This window comes from Urocitellus parryii, chromosome 2 (assembly GCF_045843805.1).
Source record: "Urocitellus parryii isolate mUroPar1 chromosome 2, mUroPar1.hap1, whole genome shotgun sequence".
Classification (NCBI taxonomy): Eukaryota; Metazoa; Chordata; class Mammalia; order Rodentia; family Sciuridae; genus Urocitellus; species Urocitellus parryii.
The window spans coordinates 189,854,336-189,875,510 of record NC_135532.1 but is presented as its reverse complement, the minus strand read 5'-3'; positions in this window follow the sequence as shown (position 1 = coordinate 189,875,510).

The following is a 21,175-nucleotide window of genomic DNA, read 5'->3' as shown; positions in this document are numbered from 1 at the left end:
GTTATTTGGTTGAATTCACCATTAAGACAAACAGCCTGACTATATGTAAGGCAAAATGAAACAAAAACCAATTTGTGCTCAAATTTCTTCATTGCATGTGTGCAGTCATACGGCGTGTGTGTGTGTGGAGTGTGTCTACTTGATAGTAAAAGCAAACTGACATCTGCTATCCTTTCACACCTCAATGTTTTCAGCAGCTTCCCCTCTTGCATTAGACTCTCCTTCACCCCATAGACTTCTTTCATTGTCTGTTTTCTGAGCTGTCAAAATAACTTTCTAACTATTCTTTCTGCCTGTAGGTTCTTACTTTTTCTCTAGGTCAAAATATCTTTCTAAAATAATAGTAATTTTAAAAAGCTATTTACCTAAATGTCCTCATTGAATAAATTTTCTCCTTCCTCCATGACCACAGAATTGAGTCCAAAATTTAGATCAAATTGAAACTTTCTTTCCAGCTTCAGTGACAGCTAATCAATTATAGTTACTGAAAGTGTCATAAATGTTCCAGTCTTTTGTAACTTGACCACCTATAATCTTTTATTTGACCATTTGTAGTTCTGTTAGGTACTATTTAAATCCTCAGCTCCGATGCCACCTCTTTTATGAGATTTTACTTTTTCCATCCCTGTTTGTGCCACTTCCAAATATTTTTAGAAACTCTTTGCTAGCAAACCTCTCAATCCCCTGTATCTTTCCTTTACAAGTAGCTGTGTGCATATTAATTCTGTCAAGGGTCCTCTGTAAAAATTGGTGGTCTATTACTTTCACAATAAGTAGGTGTCAGATTTTACAGAATGATTGAAAACATCAATGTATTTTAATATACATTAAAATATAATATGCACCTGGGTGAATTGTGTTCATATGTTATATATATTCTATTTGTTCATATAAAATATAAATGTTTTATTAAATTATTACAAATGGTTTATAGTGGTTACAGTTTGTTCATTTGTTTAAATTCAGGCATAAAGTGTGAAAAAAAAAGCCATCCACTCCTGGTTTGAAGATTCAAATTGCATTGTTTCAGATGCGTTGCCTTCAAAAATTTACATGCTGAGGACTATATTAACTTACCAAGCTAATATTACCAGCATGTCCTCTGAGACAGTTTTTAAGACCAGAGGTATTACTGCCTTGGTAGCAATATGGAAGAAAATCTATGATTTTAATTTTCCACCTCAAGTAATAGTCAGGGAAAACATTCATGGGTCTATTGTGTGTAGGCTGAGGAAAGAAGGTAAACTAGTAAGAAAGCTGAGATATTTGCTGTGAAATATTTTTGTGCATATTTTTTAATCTACAAACAGTGCATGCTCTCTCTCGCTCTCTCTCTCTCTCTCTCTCTCTCTCTCTCTCTCACACACACACACACACACACACACACACACAGGATTAAATGGCTTATCTGAATGCATGTTTCAGTCAAATGGATTGAGGGTAGATTAAATATTCAGCTCTATTAGAGTAAATGCACCATTAGTTACTATTACAATCTGCCCCTCCTCAACAAACACAGCAAAGCCGTGTGATGCTACAGTGGCTCATGGATTGCTGGCTTGCATGAATTAAAAGGGAATACATGCAGGGCATGACCTGAACAATATAAGGCAGAGTCATTATGTTATCACAACTATGATTCAGTCTTCTGCATCCACTACAGGAAGGGCTGACCATAAGCATATGTTTATTATAGTGGCCATTTCTTGAAGCACTCAAGATTCTGTAACCATCCGAATATTCTTCCCTAAAGGCAGAAGCAGTCTGTGTGGCTTCAGAGGACAAGAAGGACAAGCAGTCTGTGTGGCTTAAGAGAGGTCTAAAGACTAATAAATTCATCTTTGAAGAAATTGTTGACAACTTCCCTAAAGTTATCAGCTCATAGACTAAATTCACTTTAAATGAACTGCTTTACTTTTTACAAATTGACAGTTTTCCTAAAAGCTTATTATTCAGCATGGATAGAAATTTACATTTCTGTTAGTCACCACTGTGATATTTATTTATGGAAAGTGGATGAAGTCTCTCAATTTCAATGAGTAAATTCTCAGTAGTAATCCTTGTCCTGGTAGTGTTTATTGTCCTTGAAAGTTTTCTTTGGGATTAGTTGTGAACATATGGATATCAGCTTCATGTGATTATATTTCAAGATTACAAAAACTTGTATCAATTCTTGCTGATAATTAATGAGAGCTTAGTTCACACATAATAATACATCAATGATACATTTAATATGCTTCCATGTTGAAATCTACATTTTATGTTATATTGCTTAATTTAAATATATCTTTAAATTATATATATATGCTTTATATATATAATTTAAAGATATATTTAAATCTAAATATACATATGTACATAAATATATATGCATATATACATACATATGTACATAAAATACATGTATATTTACAAATATTTTATACTTATCTTTCACTGAAAGGACATAAAACCAAGCAGTCTGACAGAAGAAGTAAGCAGGGAACCAGTTGTTAATAATTTCTGGTACCTAAATGAATGTGTCCCATTGAGATTTTTCCAGGTTGAGAATCATACTGTATTATAATATTACATTATTTTTGTCCTAATTTGTTACATATTATTGTAAATGTACAAATCCACACCACACACAATCAGAGTATTATAAAATAATCACGGACAATGACTGTTTTAAAAGTCCAAGCCAAGGGCATTTACAGGATTTAACTATCCACCAGACAGATTCTAGGTCCAAGGAGTACAAAATTTTGAATTAATTCACAAAGTTCAGACATTTTAGTAAGCAACTCCAATGTAAACCAGGATTCTAATAGATTCATGGGATGCCTGTTTGCAAGATGAAATATCTAAACTCTGATAGTTATGAACGAAAATCTATCCACCCTAAATTCTAACAATGATGTATCAATTTTATGTCTCCCTTAACAGAAGGTGGCTGCTCAGATTTTGACTGGAATTTTCACTGAAGGTTTTTGTTTGATGGCAGTAAGTCAGTATTTTCTGTTTTTAAATTAATAATAGAAAGTGTTTTATTTTGTAATTATACCTGTAATGTAGAAATAATGTTAATATTCTTCAAAATTGCCTTTGATAGAAATATTTCCAGGTAAATTTGAAAAATGACTCCAATTCAACAAGATACTACCATTTGGATTGGACCAAAAAATAATTAAACTCATGTTATCAAGTTTTTGAAACAAACTATATCCTTCAGGACAAAATCAAATGTTCGATTAATAATATTCTAAATCTCTGCAGTATTTTCTGTTTTAAGTTTTATGCTTAATTCTTAAGGATTTATCTTAGAGTAAATCTGAATTGAAAATCAAGATGCAAACTGATAATTTTATAATCTTTAAACACCACTCTTATCAATTTTAGTCTAACATTTTATTCCATTTAATAAATATATTTTAACTTTAAATACAGACAATATACCTGTTTTTTGATGTATTGACAGGGCCCCCTTAAACAAAAATTTTAAGAGTTCAGATCATTAGTTTAAAACAACATTCCTCTGAAATTAACAAGCATCTAAGAGCATTGGTCTTGGGATCTGAGCCATTCATCTATCTATCTACTACCTAGCCATCTATTCTTTTGCCATTATAAATATTAGCACCTCAGTATAACTGAAGCAATTTGCATTTATTATCTGACAACACAAAATGCCTTTAATAGTTTTGTTTCTTTGAACCTCAAACAAAAGGAAGTCACATACTAATAGCTTCACAAGAATCCTGAAGATCTAAAGTGGGGGATAAAGTGTCAATATTTGAATCACAGGCCAATTAAATTCATGTGTTTTTCTTTATTTTCAGTTTTTAGAGAAGAGACTTATAAAAGTTACCATTCAAGATATTCCTATTAGTTATGTGTCTCAAATGGAAAGCAGAGAAGAGCATTTAATTTATTAAAGCTACCCTTGTGAGGTTAAAAAGAAAATTGATTGTGGTTTATTAGTCCTTCCCAATAAACACTCAAGAGTTCAGCTAACTGAAAGCAATTGATACTAGTGGAATCAATGGTGCAGTAGAATACCCTAATGGGTATTGCTGAAACTTTTAATTCTCATTATGCACTTTATTCTTTCAAAGGTTATTTGACGGAATTCTTGTTGATGAGTATCTTTAAAGATTTGCTACTTAAAGAATTGATTTACTGAATGGCTTTGCTCTGTTTTAGGTCAGCTTACAGATAACTGCGTTGTGATTCATACAATAAAAAAAACATAAAAAAGATAAAAATTTACATAATGTACTTAGTGTTTATATTCTCTTCATTCCTTTCTAATAGAGAGTACACAAGCTCTGATGACCATGTTTCATTAAAAGCCATTGCAATTAATATTTTCAGTAGGCTAACTTGTGATTGAATCAATGAGCTGTTTATGTGCTGTTTATGGTTTAAGCTGAACTGTATTTATTTATACTTTTTTATGTGCATTCTTACTTAGAGTATTTTTTGATAAATTCTAAGAACAGTTATCTTTCATAATTGATTCAAACATGTACACCCAAACTTGATCTTTCTATTTTAAAACAACTGTAAGTTTAACTAAGGCATTTGCAAAGGGTAAGAAAAGCAAAATATCTTCATGGGAGTAGGCAACCACTGCCCAGGAGCAGCCATCTGCTTGCTGCAGTTATAGTATGGATGGGAAGAGTCCCTCAGAAGTCACTGCTTCCAACCAAACTCTTTTCTCCTTCCTATTTCTTTTTACTTTCATTACTTTGTTCTATTGTTTTTCTTCCCTGCCTCTCCTAAGCTGGCAAAAAGAGTTTTCTTCTTCCCTCACTCTACATCTGCAAATTCTCCTGTCCTATAGCACTAACCAATTGCACCATTTGTTTCCTGGTTCCTCTGTATCTGGACCAATCATGCCTAATTTCTCTGAACATCACTTTTCAATTACCTTAAATCGTTTTACTATTTTCCTCATCTTTCTGACATATGTATTCATACACATACATATTAACACATATATGCATGTCTTTCTTAAGACAATCTTTTACCCTAAGTAAAAATTTCTGAATATATTTCTGTAGAGAAAGTCTATACTTAAAATTCCAAGTTTAAACTTGTAACTCTAGCAAAATTAATGAGAGTTGGAAGATCCTTTATAAAGGGGCAATGCTATTTATAATTTATTTTCATCTCAGTATGCTTTTATGTTAAACTATATGTAAACATATATACTATATTATGTATTTTTCAAATAAATATTAGAAATGTTATAGTTTGGATGTGATGTGTTCCTCAAAAGCTCACACATGAGACAATGCAAGAAGGCTCAGAGAGGAAATGATTGGTTTGTAAGAGTCTTAACCCAATCAATGAATTAATCCCCAAATAGGGATTAACTGAATAGCAACTAAAGTGATAAGAGTGTAGCTAGAGGAGGTGAGAACTGGGGGCATGTCTTTGGGGTATACATTTGTATCTGGCAAGTGAAGTCTATCTCTTTGCCTTTGGATCATGATATGAGCTGTTTCCCCCCACCACATTCTTCCACCATGATATTCTGCCTCACCTCAAACCCCCAAGGAATGGAGCTGGTTTTCTATGGACTGAGACCTCTGAAACTATAAGCCCCAAATAAACTTTTCCTCATCTATAATTGTTCTGGTTGGGTGCTTTAATCACAGCAATGATAAAGCTGACTAAAACTCAATAGCATCAATTTTAACAAACCTTTAAAGGATTTCTATGCCTCCAACTATTTAATTTAGTGTATTCTTATTATCGTCCATTAATTCAAATTTAACCTAAAAATTACAGTGTATGCATACCAATATCTTTTGGAGATGACTAATAAAATTTCTCAGTTGGTTAAGATTTACCTTCCTTAGATTGTTTTCCATGGATAAATGAAATCTACAATACCTGTTCATATATGAAGCCAGCGATCATCTTTCACAGGGAAGTGGAAATACTGTGGTATAAAGTCCCTCAGACTGGGAATTAGCAGGTATTAGTTATGTTAGCTAAACTTGCTGTTGTTCAGTTTGAGGCCATTCACTTAAGAACTGAGAAACCGAAAACACTTGAACACTGAGAATCAGAGTTTCTATCAGAAATAAATAAAGGCACAAGTGAAAGTGCCTTAAAAATTCTTAAATTCCTATTGAGTGGTCTTTATTCACTGTTATTAACAGTGCAATAATTTGTTGGGAAAACTAGAACCCCTGACACTCCCAAAGTGTGAATGTTCACTAGTATTCAGACTTGTTACAACCTCTACTCCGTGCAGTTGAACCACTCTCATTCTCAGCCAACTGCTCCTCTGCAAACTCATGATATAATCCAAAGGCCGGGATGTTGTGAGAGGAAATTAACTTGTTTAAATTAAAAAGAACATAAAAGGAAGACTACATTTCTGAAAAACTTGTATATGTTTACTAATTAAAATGCATATCTAATATGTTAAAAGAAATTCAGCATTTGGCAAACAACATTTTATTAATTATCATGCCAGCATTTTCAAAATGCTTACCACACTATGTTGTGGTGAATACTTAAAAGTATTTTTCTTTTAATCTTTATCATAAACAATAAAGGTATATAGCATCATTATATAGCACTCCATTTTAATTTTTTATTAACTCCATGAATTGGATAGCATTATCCCAATTCAACAACTATAATATACAGAGATTATCCAACTTTCACAAATTTATAAGGTAAATTTTAATCCAAATGTAGGTACTTGTGATCCTAAAACCTCTAATTACTTCTACTACTAAGGTCATGAGCTCTAGCCACATACACCCAAAAATTAGTAGCTGGATTTAAGTTTAAAAAGAATCAAGACAGAGATTAGCTGAATTTCAGACAATGTACCTTATTTCCTGTGACATATTGGCAGGTATCAGCTGAATTTCACCATCAGTTCACAACTACCAACACTTTTTAAAAAAGATTTATCAGCAGTTTATCATGGGAAGCATAGATTAAAATTTTAATTTAATATCTGGTATCCCATGGAATTTTAAAGACTGGTCTAGGGATTCTATACTGGAATAAAATTAGGTAGAAATAATATGATGTTGTCTAAATAGAAAACAACTCTAGGGGTTCTTCTGGGCCAAGTCTGAAAGTTTGCAGGACATGGGGAATTTGCTGGAGCCATACCTACTTCTATCTGCTCTGTAACTACCTACCTTATCAATGAGAGGTATGACCACTAAGGACCATGAGTTAATACAATGTTGCATCACCCTTAAAGGAAAGGAAGGTAGTGAAAAACCATGTTCCTGAAATTTCCCTCTCAGTTCCCAAAAGTCTAGCCAACCCAATGGAACAACGAGAGCATCTAGGCCAGAATGACTAGGAAAATGCTATCTTGAAGGTCAGTGACTTTCTCTCATGCACACAAGGAATCAGGACAAGCTAAAGTTGTCTTTGGAAAGTTGCTTTTTGTACATACTCCATAATAGTTGCTCCTTGGGGTGCTGCTCATACAAGCAAAATAAGCAAGCTAATGCTGAGGACATCACTGTTTCTGAAGTCTAACATATAAAACCCCTCACTCAGCAGTGACTGGTGCAGACCTGAGGGCATTGTGGAAAGGATACAGGTCAGGCATCCAGCCACTCACCACTAAAACACCAGGAGGGCTGTAGGTGCTATCTGTTCAGCCTATCACCACTGAATCATAAGCATTTCTCAGTAAAGCCTTATCCTTCTATATTATATCTGATTTTCTTCCATCTCTCAACAATCAATCCCAACAGTACTGTAGACATAACAAATAGTTACATACAATTAATTCAAGGGGAAAGAAGAGTACAGGAGAGAAATGTGAAAGGCAGTAATGGGTTGAAGCCTCTTTGATCTCATCTTCTATACTACCTCTAGATTCTTCTTTTTTAAAGTAACCCCTTCTCTCCCCTTTGAACATAACAGGTCCTGTCTTTCTGGGGGGGGGGCATTTTTGTTTTTGCACTTAACAGTTTATTTAGCCAATAAATACATATGGCTTCCTCTCACACATTCTTTACGTTTCCAAGTATCCTCTTGACCTTTCTATTTTAAATATACCCTACACTAATCCTGTACATCTTAATTTTTCATCTTTTGCCTTTTGGCTCTAATTTAGAGCCAATTCTGTCTTATTTTACATGTGCATATGGATTAGAGCCGCAAAAGATTTAAAACTGGATAAAGTGTGAAGAATGGAATGTTATTTGAGATACAGCAAAAAAGCTGAAATTTTACCTTCATGTTATTTAAAGTCTTTTCTTGCATGAAAGGTTAGTATCTTCATGCATATTATGAGCTATACATTCTCCTAATGTATTATCTATTAGCTAAATTCCTCTACTAAAATGCAAGCTCTGTTTGAGCAAGAATTTTTCTTTATTTCATTTCTAATCCCATGAATAGTAACTGGGACCAAGGATTTTATAACTGTATACTGAATTAATTATACTACCTTGCTAAATATAAAGAAAAGAATTTGAGTTCATCTGTATTTTCTTTTATGAAAGTTTGGCATTACATGTAATGAACTGGCTTCCTTGCTACACAGAGAAAGGGAGTATGAGATATTCTAAGCTACAGTATTTCCCTTCTCTTTAACATGGACCTCAAGTAAAGATTTTTAAAAATAGAATTTCTAAATCCAACTAAAATAGGTGAAATGTGTAAGACAATTATCAAATCATCAAACAGTTTTAAAATGACTTCCCAATTTTTCTCTGTTATCTACAGGGTCTTAAATGTTACCTAAATGTGTTATACACATATATACATATTCATGTTCATAAATACTTTCTTTAAAAACACTAAATTTAGATTTAGTGCAGTTCTTTGACTTTGCCATAAATTATCTTCACACTAGTCATTTAACCTCTTTGAATTTTAACTGATTTATGTAGAAAATATAGGATCAACTGTATTTTCTGGAGATTCACATGATCCCCAAGTCCAAAATGTTTTCTGTAGAATCAGATGATGTGTGAATGAGTATATCTCATAATTCCTTTTTATGAGCAAAAATTTAATTAAATCTGATTTAAAGCATCAAAATTTAGCATATTTTAAAAAATATGAATATGAATATGCAGATTACAGTAACTACATTTTTATAGTTCTTTCTTTTTCTTTTCACACCAGTACGAACAGAAACTATTAGTGGTTTATCGATTATAGTCTTTCACAAAGACTTTTCAGTGCTGAAATTATTTGTTTTCTGTCATCATTGTGAAGCAGGAATTGATACTAAAGATGTTGGCCATTGTATTCAATGACACTACCCTTTCAATTTGATACTAGTGCATTTACCTTTCTAAACAATGTTCATAATGCAATCAGGAGAATAAGAAGTCACAACATGCTCATGAGTGAAAAGAAAGCAAACAAAGGCAGCAATTGTAACCCAGAAATCCTGCTAACTGATTATGGAAAAATGAAATCGTTGTTCTGGTTTATGTTCTGTTTAACTCACTGATCCAAATGTCAAAGGAATGCCTGAATCAATATGTGAAATTGAACTTTTTTCTACTTTCTGGGTCCCAAATTGTCATTTCTAATTGTTTATCTAGATTTTGTCACTAATTAATAGCTCTAAAACTGCTCTATAACATTTTTTTTGTTGTTGTTCATTTGCATGGCTAAGTTGATAGATAACAGTTAAGATGACAGGTTCTGAATCTTTATCAGATGTTGAACTCAGCTTGAAGTTTTATAAAAAAAAAATAATGAATCAAGTAAATTAACTCAACCTGGAAATTTTAAACATATAAAAATAACTTTCTTACTGAACTCAAAGAAGAAAAATCCAATTAGCACCAGCAGATGCCTCAAATGGTATACATTGGAGAAGAAGGAAAAACAATTTAGTGCCCTTTTAATAGTGTACAACAGTTTTATTGCTGTGACCTATTAATGTCCCAAAACAAACCCACTCCCTACAGAGACATGAATGGTATAGAAAGTGGTCTGGTACCTTAGTGGGCATAAGATTCAACTGGAGGGCCTATTAAAACACAAGTCATTGGGAACTTCCCCAGAGTCTCTGATTCAGTAAATCTGGTGTGAGGTTCAAGTACTTACCTTACTAGCATGTTCCAAGGCAATGTTGCTGTTGCTGACCAAGGGACCAAACTTTGGTTATAAACAGTCTGAGTTGTGCAATTATGGCTTTGAAAAGGCCTCAAAGGTATTTAATCCATATCTCTAATTCAAATTTTAATCATCCCTGTTGGCTAAATACATTATTAAATTTGATCAACTACCATGTATCAGACATGGAGCTGGATGCTAGCCATACACTAGTTAGAAAATCCCCCTCAAGGGGCTCATGTTGTTATGGGAAAGTATGTGACAACGTGCTTATTATGCAGAGTTTCCCAGGGAAAATGCAGAGGCTTTAGACTCTGAAGATAAGCTGAAAACTATTAAACAGCAAAGCAATATGGCCAGGCTTGGATTTTTTAATTTATCATCCTGGCCTGACAGGAAGCAATGAAGTGAAGTAGTAAACGATTGCAGTAACTCAAGTCAGAGACAGTGATGGTTTTTAAAACACTTCAATGTTTTCATATGGCTTTTAGAATACAATCTTGATGCTTTAAAGTGGTAAGGAAAAGAAACTGATTGGCCACCTACAGACTTGTGCAAACTTGACTCCTTTTTATGCCACCTGTATTCCTACTTGCCTAACAACACAGTATTCAAAAATTTAACTCTGCTTAGTCTCCCCTAGTCCTTCAAACTCAGAATAGTTTCTCTTTGCCTCTAAACGCTTTTCTATCCTTTCTATCCCTGCATACTCTTTGCTAACCTCCTTACTTCATCACTGATATTTTCATCTCATCTGACATGTCTGGATGGACCCATTATTTTTTGTGTGTGTGTTCTTTGTAACATTCTACACAGCCTCTTGGTTTTTCATCTTTGTCCACTTCTATATATATATATACCACTAGAGAAACTGCCTCTTGAATGGAGAGACTTGGGTATTTATCACTGTATTCCTCAGAAAGCCTACATCACAATAACTATACAATGAAAGAGTGCAATTTTATTGAAGGTATAGAATCCTATAAAGGAGACAAAAGTGGGGGAAAAGAATAGACAGAGGGATGACATGTAAAAATGTAGACTGCAATGTCATAATACCTATAATGGAATAATAAACAGGTCCAGAAATACATGGGCTGAAGAAACATGTATCAGCTTCAGTTAGTGTATTTGTCCTTTTTCTGTTGCTATAATGTGATACTTTAGGCTTGGTATTTTGAAGGTTTATTTAGGAGGGGTTTTTTTGCTCACTGTTTTAGAGACTCAAAGAGTAAATCAGGTGGCCCTTATCTGTTTGGATGCATCACAGTGTGATGGAGAATTGCAAAGAGAAATTACTATGGAGAAGGGGTCAAGCATGTGAGGTGGTCTTACTTTAGGACATATCACTAATTAGGTACACAGAAAAATTCCCACTGGTCATATCACTACACAGCGGACCAAGAGTCTAGTACAGGTATCTTGTATGCCCAAACTATTTCCAAACCACAGCAGCTAGGAACATTATTGATGAGATTAGATAAACTGATATTAATGGAGTAAAAACATAAAGCATAATGGCAGTAATAGGAGATTCCTACATATTTTTGTAGTATTTGCTTTCAGTTTTATGGTAACATTAAGATAAAACCATTATTGCCATCTTACAGATAAGGTAATTAAAGCAGAGAAATATAAGTAACTGAAAAAGATTATAAAACTAGAAAGTGACAGATTTGATTTTGGAACATCTGTCTGTAAGAAGCAAGCTTCAACCCATTTATGTGATCTTCCCTCCCACTACATATATTGAATAAATGAATAAGTAGAAGGAAGCACACACTAATCTTGATCTTATGATGTAGCATGCTTTATGGTATCTACTGTTCTCCTCATCAGTTTCTTTATTCTTTTAGAGAACACTGGATAGAATATAGTTCACATCACTCACATTTCAAAATCATATTTTCATCTTACAAATTATAATATTTTCATTATTGATGTTGAAGTATGTACTGCACTTTACCTATATCTTCTGCAATTTAATAGACAGGCTTTTCTTTTTCAGAATCACTACTGATTCTGTTAAACAATAAGGATGAGTTGAAAGATGAAACTGGCTTATATTTTGAGGTCTACGTTCATTTTTTGTTGGGTTTTGGAAAAGGTAAATCACTGTGGTCAATCTGAATTAGGGAAACATGCTTTTCAAAAGGACCATAAGTTAAATTATTAGACTATTTAAGCTCAGATTTGGAACTAAGTAAATATGGCATATGTCAGGCAACATTTGCAATGTTAGCAAGTGTTGTGGTTTGGATATGAGGTGTTCCCCAAAAGTTTATGTGTAAGACAATGGAAGAAGGTTTAGGGGAGAAATCATTGGTTTTTGAAAGCCTTAACCCAATCAGTGGATTAATCCGTTGACAGGATTTGCAAAAAAGGTAACTGAAGGTGAATAGGATATGGCTGGAGGAGGTAGATTATTGGGGGTGAGCCTTTCAGGTATATATTTTGTATATGGAGAATGGATTCTCTCTCTCTCTCTCTCTCTCTCTCTCTCTCTCTCTCTCTCTCTCTCTCTCTCTCTCTCCTTCTTGACCATCATGTGAGCTGCTTCCCTCCACCACATTCTTCCATCATGATGTTCTGCTTCATCTCAAGCCCTCAGAAACTGGCTGTCTGAAACCTCCAAAACTGTGAGCCTCCAAATAACCTTTTTCTCCTCTACAACTGTTTTGGTCAGGTCTTTTACTCACAGCAGCAAATAAGCTGACTAAAACACCAAGTTCCTCTAGTCAGTCCATAGAAGAGGTGATATTAAATCGTCCTCTACTTTGTAGAAATAAAATGGATATTGTGGTGCTCATAAAATGAGATTTCTTTTTCATGTTTTCCCTTTCTGTTTATATGGCAAATAAAAAAAGCAAACAAACACGTCTAAACTTAGAAAGCTTTTCAGGATCCATCTGTTGTAGTGATTTTGGACAAACGTCAATCTTATTCACACAAGGGATGGTATTAAGAAGAAGTTTGGGAAAATGTGAAGACAAGCATGAAGGCCTTTTCATACTGTGGTCTTTCAGCTAGGGGTCCAGGGATAATAAAAAAGGGAGGCTAGGTTTACAAATCATATTGATAAGTGAGTCTAATTGGTAGGTGGCAATGTTGATAATAAAATGAAGAATTACTTGAAAAACTACTGATTCTTGGTGGAGATTTGATCAAATATAACCATTGACCAGAACACAAGAGATACCAATAATAATAAGACTCTGAAAGAACAGGATGCAGCCCATCCTCTCTGCCTCTGGAAGATGAAAGGTTTGCTCTAATCCCTGTTCATGAAAGCAGACTTGCTTCAGAGAGATTCTAGTCCTGGAAGCAAGAAACTTACAAAGACAAGTTGTTATTTTTCTCATATTTTTTCCACACCATCCTGCCACCTGTACCCTAAAGATATTTTAAGATTTCTGAATGTTTAGTGAGAAAATAGACACTATCAGTTATGATATGCAAAAGGAAAAAAGAAATAAACATTTTTTGCAAAGGTCAATTCCATTGTGCCTACCATTTAATAAGTAATTGAACCTTTCCTAAAATAAAAAAGGTTGGTGAAAGAGAAAATTGCTAAAATAGTACAATCCAGCATCAGTCTTTAATAATCTCTTGTGGACTTGATTTCCACCGTTCTCAGTATGAATTACATTTGCCAGCAAGATTGTACCACTTATTGCCCCTCAAATAACATTTGACACAACATCAATATGCATAATCTTCTACTTCTTTTTATATGCTTAATAGTATTCCTTTCTAGTCATTCCTCAGTCTTTCAAGAGGTCTTTTGGGAACACAGAGACTGTATTTTCTTCCTCTAGAATGCATATTATACCCTGCCAGATCCAGTCATTGGGCAACTAGTACCAGGGACTCATGTCTCCACATACCCTTCATTGTATATATTCCATATTATAATGAGATATTGTTAAACTCTACATCATTAGTTGCACAACAATGTTAAGTAAGGAGAAATAAATTGTGGTTGTCCTACTTTTAATTTATTTTTTAAATGCTTCTTTTGCTGGTTTGCTTTTGTCCTGCCCTGAAATATGAAGTCCAAAGGATAATTTATTAATTTTTCATATATTTAAATTGCATTATGTAAAAAGCAGGATTTAGTTTTTATTTAAGTGCTAATATCAAACAGTCTAAACAAATTTTCTTTGAGGATACTGGAATACCACCTTAAATTCAATTGAATTCCTCATCCCATTTCCAAGATCATTTTCTTCTCAATATCATTTCTCTCATTAGCACTACCTCCCTAGCATAATGTAGCTTTGACTCAGTTTTTCTCCATGGGAAGTGAACTCTTGCTGCATACCCCATTTATACTATTTTATTTTATTTTATTTTATTTTATTTTATTTTATTTTATCCTCACTCCATTTCTGAAGCTGGCCTCAAACTTGGGATCATCTGCCTCACACTCCTGACTTGCTGGAATTATACTTATGTGACACTGGGCCCAGTTATATATTTTATTTTTAGAATATTTGAATAAGTAATATAGCAATCACTCTTTACATTCATCTAACTGACCTAGGTCAACAAAAGTGATTTATCATATTTCTAGGTACATCTTTGTGGTCATATCTGTTAATTATACCCTACTTCTTCACATAGATAACACAATTCTCATGACAAAAAAACCCAGATAGGTTTTCCCTATGTTTATATTTTATGTAATTGGAATCACACATATGTAACAACTTATTTTTCTTACAAATTTCTTTCAACCATTGTATATGTGGAATTAAACCACATTCTTATGGATAGCAACAGAAATTCAAATTTTATTTTTTATTACATGTTTCTTTTTAAAATATTTGTAGACTTAGTTACACAGTATTATTTGGATATTTAACTTTATATTGTGAGTAAGATTGGTCCTTCCTTGTAATGTCTTTGTAAAATTTTAATTTGGTCATGCTAGTTATATAAATTAGGTTGACAAAAACATACCATTTTTTTTCATATTCTTTGAGAATGTGTGTATTTTTATGTTATTATTCATTCAGTGGTTAGTCAGATTTATCAGTGAAGCTACCTAATTATTCAGTTTTACTACTAAAAGAACTCTAAATTATAAATTCAATTATTTCATAGATATAAGACTAAATTTTTGGAAATATCTGCTTGTGTCATTTTGGTAAAAATAAGTTTTGGAAGAACTTTCTTCTATTAATTTGTAGTATTGAGATGTTCATTGAGCCTCATTACAATTATAACATTTATATTTTATGTAATAATGTTCCCATTTTTTCATGACAAACATAGATTTTTCTATGTAATTTTTGTTCTTAACCAGTCTCGACAGGATTTTATGAACTTATTAGCTCCTTAAAGAATGAAATATTAGCTTCATTGAATCTCTATATTATACATTTTTAATTTTATGTTACTACTTCAAATTTTATTTGTATTCTTCTTCATTTTTCTTAATTTAATTTTCTCTTTTTCTTCCCCCTGCTCTTGACATGGCTCCCTGACTTCAAGCCTTAGTGTCAGCTGATTAATCCCCAATAAAAAGCAGTAGAGGAGCTTCACAGTGGCAGCCAGGGCTGGTTGGAGCACAGGTGATAAGCAGAGCCCTCCATGCCAGCTTGGGCATGAGGCTCCTGAGCCAGGGCCAAAGCAAGCCAGGATGTGCAAACCTGTCACACTGTGACAACCTGGTTGAGCCCAGCCAGGCCTGGTGCCAGTGCCCACTCCACTCAGTGCTGCAGCCTCAAACACCCAGCGTCCATCATCTCAAGACCTCAATCTCCAGCTTCCCAAACAGCATGGGAAAATGGAAGTGGGGCAGACCTGAATGGGATTGCTGGGTTAACCAATGGTGTTACTATGTTTCCAAACCCTGATTAGCATACATCTGGAAAAACAGCATTGACCCAAATGCTATAAAAAACCCCTAGACCAGCACACTCAAGTAGCAATCCTTGTGAGGGTTCCCTCCTGTCCCTGAGAGTTCTGTTTCTATTCTTCAAACTTGAATAAATCCTACTCCTCTCACTCTTGCCTCTTATTGTCCCATGAGTTTTATTCTTCAGATTTGCAAGACAAGAACCTGAAAAGAAGTTGGCAGTGAGCTGCTAGGATCTACTGCATCACTGCAGGGCATAACCCATCATTTAGACCTGTAATAATGAAAGCTGCAACACACCATTCAATGGTAATGGAAAAGAATCCAGCTTTGCTGACTGTGAGTCTGGGAGATAACACCATCAGTCATACATTGCTGAGATTAGCTGCTAACACTAAAAGGGGCTTTCTCAGGGCAGCAGCCCATCTTATACACACCCTACCCACCAACAGAAGTGCAAATTTCATCTCAAAATCTGGTTTCAATCCTTCTCTTCTTCTCATTCTCCTGTGTTTTCATATTACTGTCTACCTAAATATTTATTCTCTGTGTGTGTGTGTGTTATGATTTGAATATAAGTGTCCTCAAAAGCTCCTGTTTTAATGCAGAAAAGGGAAGATTAGATTCTGAGAGCTGCAACCTAATGAGTCCATCCTAATTTGAATGGACAAATTGGATGGTAATGATAGACAGATGTTGAGTTGCTGAAATAAGTTAGGTCACTAGAGGCATGTCATTGGAAATTATGTAGTGTTCTTCTGACTTTTCTCTCTTTCTCTCTGGTTACTGAGTGCCATGAACTGAGCAGCTTCACTCTGCAATGCCCTCCTTTCATGATATCCTGCCTCACTTTGGGCCCTGAGCAATAGTCAACTGACCATGAACTGAATCTCTGAAATCATGAACCAAAATAAACTTTTCCTCCTCTAAATTGTTCCTCGAAAGTGTTTTGGTCACAGTGACATAAGGTTGACTAATATGGTGTGTTTATTTGATACTTTGAAATACAAATTTGCATGCAGTCATATAAAATGCTACAGGGAAGGTACTTCACTGAGTTTCCTCCAATGACAACATATTGCATAACAATAACATTATAGCATTATATCACAACTAGGAAGTTAATATTTCTGTAAACCACAAACATTATTTAGATTTTATTTTATTTTTTTAAAAAATATTTTTATTTGACACAATGCCTTTATTTATTTATTTATTTATTTATTTATTTATTTTTATATGCTGCTGAGAATGGAATCCAATGCCTCACACCTGCCAGGAAAGCATACTACAACTGAGATACAACCCCAAACCCTATTTGGATTTTGTCAATGTTAAAAGTACCCACATGTGGAAATCCAAGATGCAAGCCAGAGAGAGGCGGCATTGTGTGTCACTCTATGACCTGGGACTTAAGAAGTGGTAATACTGATTTTCTGCTAGTGATATTTTTGCTTTCACAAAGGAATCACTGCCACCATGCCCTGAAGGGCTCCAGGCCTCAGCATCAGAGTAGTCTCCCAACTACTCCCCCAGACAGGACTATTGGGTGCCTGAGCAGGATCATCAGCATCAGCACCCATGTAAAAGTTTTGGCCACCTACTCAAGTGGAAATCTTGAAATCAGGTCCTACACAGGACACCTGGTAGCTACCGATGGGCAGGATATTCAGCTTCCACTCCTGTGTGGACCCCCATAAATCAAAGTGGGGCTCCCCCAGTAACCTCCATCTTGGGACTCTGTAGTAACAGAGATAGTCCTCTATGCACTGTAGCAGGTCTGCACCATGTAACTACACACAGGCTCTGAATAGAGCCACAGCCACATGCTGCATGTCACAGAATGTCTTTGCACTCATCCTCTAACACCATCATCTGGCTCCCCAATCTGACCAACACCCCATATCTGAAAGCAAATGCCTCCATCTTGGGTCACCTTCATCACCATCTTTAGTGGGGGTAACTCCCAGTTTGGAACTCCAGCTGGCCAGGTACCCAGTTCCTAAATCCTCGCTCTTGCCAGCAGCTGCTGGCCTGGCTCAGTGACTACCCAACACAAAACTGCTCTCAGTGGTGCAGGTATCCAGCACACCCAAAGTACCACACACAAAAGCCCCGAAGAGAGAGGTCCTTTATTAGGAAACATTAGGGGAGAGGGTGCATGTGACACTAACAGAGACCTGGAACTGGGAGGTCTTCAGGCGAGATAAGGAGATAAGACAGGCACTCACATCACAGAAGCAGGCCCCAAAAGATATCCCTAAGATGAGTCTCCCTTCAGGGACAGGCAGGTGCCACATCCCACTTCCAAGTACCTTCTACCCAGGACCAATCCTCTTTTCCTGGTTATCTCACCAACCTGTGGGATGAAATACCAGCTAACAACAGACAATCCCACTTATTGGATGAGAAGGGAAGCAGGAAAAATACTGATCTCCAACCAAAACAATCCTTGTTTCTTCCTTCAAGATTTTTTTCTTTTTTCTTTCTTCTTCATCTCTATTTTCCCACCCTCACATCCCCAGCATATGTGAAACCAAGTACTTTGCATGAATTAGAATATGGAGGACTGAGACAACTGAATAGTATATTACAGTGGTGTTGTACATTATTTTATTTTCATTTTTTCCAATTTTTACTATTTTAACATTTTTAAATTTTTCTTAATATATACGTGTGTTTATTTTATGTACTCTTCCGTCTTCCCACTTACTTGTCTACCCAAAATTATTTCCTCTCTACTTGATTGCTACTAACCACCTTCTTTCATTTCTCTTTCAAACTGTATATCTGTATATCCTAACCTCCTACTTATTCAGCATATCTTCCTGCACTTCACCCCTGTTCTTTGTCCACCATTAGAAACTGTAAACACTTTTACAAACTTACTGATTATATTGTGGATAATAATTGAATTCACCAGTTCTGTACATTGTAACCAATTTGTAAATGTCTATTAGCAGCTATTGGTTTTTAGGTGGTATATTGTCTATATTGGGATATGTTAACATTGTCATATCCCTGAAAGAAGAGATACTGAAACCCTAAAGGGGCACCATAAGCATATAGGGTAAAAATAATAATGCCTCAGATCCACAGTGCTAGAAGGGAAGACCATGAGCAATATGAAAAGACAAGGTAAGAAAGTACCCCAAACAAATCAAGATACCACATTAGTAGAATCCATGGCCAGCACAGCAGATAAAATGACAGAGAAGAAGTTAAGAATGTACATAATTAAATTGTTCTATAAATTAAAGGATGGTATAAGAGAGCAAATACAGGCAGCATAAGATCATTTTGACAAAGAGCTACATAAACAAATACAAAAGATTACTTCAATAGGGAGATAGAGGTTTCAAAAAAACCAAAAAGAAATCCTTGAAATGAAAGAAACAATAAACCAAATTAAAAGTTCAAATGAAGGCACACCAACAGATTAGACTGCTTGGAAGATAGGACCTTAGACAATGAAGACAAAATATATAATCTTGAAAAGAATGTAGACCACACAATGAAAATAGTAAGAAACCATGAGCAGAACATTCAAGAAATATGCAATAGCATAAAAAGACCAACTTTAAGAGTTATTGAAATAAAGGAAGGCATAGACTTCCAAACCAAAGGAATGAGCAGTCTATTTAATGAAATAATATCAGAAAATTTTCCAAACATAAAGAAAAAATTGAAAAGCCAAATTCAAGAGGCTTACAGGATGCCAAATGTACAAAATCACAACAGATCCACACCCAGGCACATTATAATGAAAATGCCTAACATACAGAATGAAGAGAGAATATTAAAAGCCATGAAAGAAAGGAATCATATTACATATAGGGGAATTAGGTTATGTGCAGATTTTTCACCCCAGACCCTGAAGGCTGCAAGATTCTGGAACAACATATATCAAGCTTTGAAAGAAAATGGATGCCAACCAAGAATCTTGTATCCTGCAAAATTAAGATTTCATAATGAAATAAAAACCTTCCATGAAAAACAAAAGTTAAAAGAATTTACAGGTAGAAAGCCAGCACTACAGAACATTCTTGGCAAAATATTCTATGAAGAAGAAACAAAAAACAACAATGAAAATCAGAAGAGGGATGTATTACACTAAAGGAAAAACTAATCAAAGGAGAAACCAAGTCAAGCTAAATAACAAAAATGACTGGAAATATAAATCATGTCCCAATAATAACCCTGAATGTTAATGACCTAAACTCACCAATCAAAAGACATGGGCTAGCTGATTGGATTAAAAAACAGCAACAATATGTTGCCTCTAAGAGACTCATCTCATAGGAAAAGACATACACAGACTGAAGATGAAATGTTGGGGAAAATTACACCATTCACATGGACTGCAGAAACAACCAGGGTTTTACATCTTATTATCAAATAAAGAAGACTTTAAGCTAAAGTTCATCAAAAGGGATAAAGAAAGATATTTCATACTACTTAAGAGAACCATACACCAACAAGACATAACAATTATTAATATTATGCCCCAAACAATGTGGCATCTCTGTTTATCAAACAAAATCTTCTGAAGTTCAAGAGTTAAATTGACAACACCACAATAATTCTGTGTGATTTAACCCACTGCTATCACCACTGGATAGATCTTCCAAACAAAAGCTGAATGAAGAAACTGCTGCAGTCTGGCTGGGCACCAATAACCGGGAGGTCATGAGACACTTGTAGATTCAAGCAGGAATGAACTTTATATCTGAACTCACGCAAACACCACCCACGCAACCCTCTAGGAACTACAGGAGAGCTCAACCGGAACTCAACGGGAACTCCGAGAGAACTTAATGGAATTTCAACCATCCTAATGGCTCACTGGTGCCACCTCTCAACCACTCCCCCTGGCAAAACACCAGGTGCCATCCCGACTCGGCTGCGGCTGTCAACATCTCCCCCCATTTGTTTAATTAAACAACAAGTATGTGGCTTAGGGACCCTGCCTGTCTTAGGTTGTCCAATACTACATATGGTCCTTACCTGTCATCAGATGATCTGACCTCAAGGTGTCAGCCTCCTGTCTTAGGTTGGTACCATTGCAATTGGATCTTGCACGTCATTGACTACCAGCCCAGCATTTAGCCACACTTGTGGATAGTGGTTTTTTACACAAACACCATAAACAAACTGCTACAAGCAGAAAGGGGAGGATACAAAACGTCATGACACCAAGCTAATTGAAGGGCCTCTTTTGGAAAAATTGTACCACCGATG